Source organism: Marmota marmota, unplaced genomic scaffold (assembly GCF_001458135.2).
Source record: "Marmota marmota marmota unplaced genomic scaffold, marMar, whole genome shotgun sequence".
NCBI lineage: Eukaryota > Metazoa > Chordata > Mammalia > Rodentia > Sciuridae > Marmota > Marmota marmota.
In genome coordinates, this window is record NW_026000256.1 from 947,513 (window position 1) to 951,320 (window position 3,808).

Sequence of the window (3,808 nt, forward strand, 5' to 3'; positions counted from 1 at the left end):
TCCAGAGCCCTGTTGCGCCTGGCGACGCCCACCCCCCCCCCACCGGGATGAGCTCACCGCCCTGCTAGGGCCGCCAGGCCCTGGGGCCGGGGGGAGGGGGCTCACCTTCAGCGTCCGAAGGGCCTGCAGAGCTCTTCTTTAGGCCCAACTTCAACGAGGCTGGAAGGCTGAGTTTAGGGGGAATCCAAGCACTCCCCTACTGAAAAGGCCCAGCTCCAAGGCCACCTTCTCCAGAGAACCAACCAGTCAAGTCCTCTGTCTCTTTCCTAAACCTTGGCTGGCCACACAAGTCAGATCCTGCCCCCTAGGTGAGGGGCATCAGTAAGTATTCACTGAGCCTCTACCATGCTCCAGGCTCCAGTGTGGTGGACTACAGGGCACTGAGCCCTATGATGAGCAAGCCTCACTGGTTTGGCCCCTGCTGAGTACAGGCCTGACCTAGGAGCAAGCAGCACAGATGCACTGAATTCCTAATGCAATATGGTGCAGTCCCAAAGCCTGGAAGTGTGCAGTGGGGTACAGCCAAAGTGTCTGTGAACCTGGTGGGCACAGCCACACCCTAGCATTGCCAGGCTTCCTCTTCCTCTTCTACATGCCTGTTTCCTGGTAGCTTCAGATTCAGCTAAAATGTCACTTCCTAGGGGGAGGCCACAAAAACAATGTCATTTCGACATTTTGTCTGCAACAATCAATAGGAGCTACATTTTACATTCCTGAGCCAGTATACATACCTTTACACACACTTACACACATGTATGATTGAAACAAACATTTCATAAAATGAGACTTTCCCTTAGTATCTGCAGTGTACTCTATTTTCTATTCTATTTTATGAAAAAAAAATGAAACAAAGGAAGAGAAGAAGGAAAAAATAAAAGAAAGGAAAAAATTTTTAAAAAAAGAAGAAAGAAAAGAGTTTGGTTACATCTGCTAAGTGAATCTGGCAATCTTGTTTCACACAAACAGCAAGGTGCTGGTCGCCTTCCAGGCTTTCCCCATCTGCTGCTGCCTTTACTAGCTGTGCTGTCAATGCCATTTCACACCTTGACTCATTATGGGAGCCTCCCAACAGTGCCAGGTTCTCTAGGTGCTCCCTACATTGGAAGCCCCCACTGGGAAGGCCAGTGGATTAACTTCACTTACTAAACAAGGAGGCTGAGCTCAGGCCCCTGAGGTAGCTGCTATGGAGTTCAAGGCTGTCCTTCCAGGAGGAAAAACCCACCTATCCAGAGGCATGGCAATCAGAGCCAGGGGTAGAATAGATGGGGGGAGTGCAAAAGAAGTGGTGGCTGTATGGTGAGTCTCAGGACCCCTATTACACTACCCTCTTTATCCTACCCTCCCCACACTGCACATGCTCTAAACACAAGCGGTTCTTTGCCTCAACTTCTTCCAGGTGTTGGGGGCACAAAGGTTCATATAGCACCAACTGTTTCCTGGTGAAGTTCATAATAAACTAAAAACATTTTCTCCTGTGTTGAAGAAATGTTTTCATGTAGACTTTTTTCCCCTATAACTAGAAATCTTCTTGGGATTGCAAGTTATACAACATACTGATTAAAAGTCATTTCCATGCTTAAAAGAAAAATTGTCTGCTTATTTTGACTTAGCATCTGCTGAACCCCAATGTCTACTCTCCATGCCCTTCCTAGGACGAACTCCCCACAGGCACTTAGAATGCCTTTACATATCCTTCCAGCCTCTTTGATAAGTTCTGCCTGAGAGAAGTCTGAGACTAGGCCAGGTCAATGCCCAGATGACCATGGGGAAAATACTTCCATGAATGAATTGCTGCATTCAGGGCCCTTGGGCAAGACTCCCCTTACCCCAGGATCCTGATTAATTCTCTTTATGATGGGTGATACAGCCTATTAGCTATGTTGATCAAGGGCTTGCCTGGCTTCTAGTGGTCTGGAATGGAGCTGCACTGCCCTGGGGCTAGACTTAGGCTCCAGGTACCTACAGGGTGGGTACAGGGGGACCATCACAGTTCAGCTTCCTGATGCCATCTGTGGTGGGACCTCATGCTGCGGCAATGGGGGGCATACAAAGCACAGTGCTGAGGCAGGTGTGGGGGGGTGTTCCTTAGGGAAAAAGCAAACCTAGAATTCCTTGACCTCATAAGGAAACAGCTTGAATCTGTATGGGGAGGGTGGCAGGGGGAGGACTGAGCAAGCACTTGTATGCACAGATCTCTGGGAGAGAGGCCAGAACTGCAGAAGAAGGCTTGGAGACTTGCTGGGGAATCTGATTTTGCCAAAACTAAAAAATCCATGCTGCTGAATGGCCCAGAGCTCACTCTGCCACCCCCCACCCCCAGTCCCAGCCTCTGCTTTGAAAAAAAAGGAGCAGGCTTGCCAGGCTCGGTGTACACCATGTCTGTAGCCTATAATTCCAGCAGCTCTGGAGACTGAAGCAGGAGGACTTCGAGTTCAAAAAGGCCAGCCCCAGGGCTAGGGTTGTGGCTCAATGGTGGAGCATGTGCCCAGCATGTGTGAAGCACTGGGTTTGATCCTCAGCACCACATAAAAATACATAAATAAAACAAAAGTATTGTGTCCATCTACAACTCAAACAAGAAAAAAAAAGCCAGCCTCAGCAACTTAGTGAGGACTTAAACAACCTAGCAAGACTGTATCTCAAAATTAAAAAATTAAAAGGGCTGGGGATGTGGCTCAGTGGTTAAGTGCCCCTGGGTTCAGTCCCTAGTACCAAAAAGGAGAGATAGAGAGAGAGAGAGAGAGAGAGAGAGAGAGAGAGAGAGAAAGAAAGGAGCTAAGGCTTTCCTATCTCTTAATGCCAGCACAGTGTCTTTGGGAACCCATATACCTCCTCCCACATTGCAGGGGAGAGTAAGGCCTTGTCTTTCCTCTAAAATTAAGAGAAGAGCAATTCTTTTTCCTTAATGTCTTTGTGTTTGGTCAAAACAGAGCTTTGTCTCTTCAATACTGCCTGATTGTCCACCTCTACAAACCTCCATGGAAAATTGTCCTTTGACCCTCACCAGCTGGATCAGCCAGCTTGGACATGTCCAAAGCTCTCTTCTCTTCTTCCCCTGTCATCAGGCATCATCTAAGAGACCAGGCATCCTAAGCACCTCATCTCTTCATGCTCCCCCCAGCTCTAGGTCTGCCCAGTGAGAGCACCCTAGATGGCCCCACACTCCATCAACAGGCTTTGTTTAGAATATAACTGTCGCCATCTTTCCATTTTCCAACAGGCAGTTCTTTTCTGATCAAGGCCTTCGCCAACTGTTAGTTTAGGATTCTCAGCAAGTATTGGCAACCTTCCATGGTTTGCCACACCCCTGTGCCCTGCCTGGTCACCACTGGTACCATCGGATTCAGGGGCCATTAGACCAAGAGAGGCAACTGCCCCCAGGGCCCCAGGTGGACTTTATGGTGGTGTTAGGCGGGAACACGCTGTTGCACGCATCACATGGCACCCTCTGCCCGTGCGCATTGGCACGCCTGGGCCCCTTCGAAGGCTGCTGCTCCTAGAGTGCTGGTGGCCTCCTGGCCCAGTGCCCCATTTCCTCCCGGGTAGAGCGGTGGAGCGAGAGAGCAGGCAGGGAGGTGGTGGGAACCAGCCGGCTCAGGTGCGCAGGCGAAGGCCTAGCAGATTGAGAGGGCCCGCCAGGGGCCAGGGATCTGCGAGGGGACCGCGTAGGGTCGCGGCCCTGCTAGGCAGCGGCTTTCTTGGCCTTGCTCACACGAAGCGCTCAGGCGTGCCCGGCGCTCACGAAGGGCTCACTCTTAACGTTGGGCACTTTCCACTGCTGCTGAGCAGGGTGCGGCCGGGTGACCCT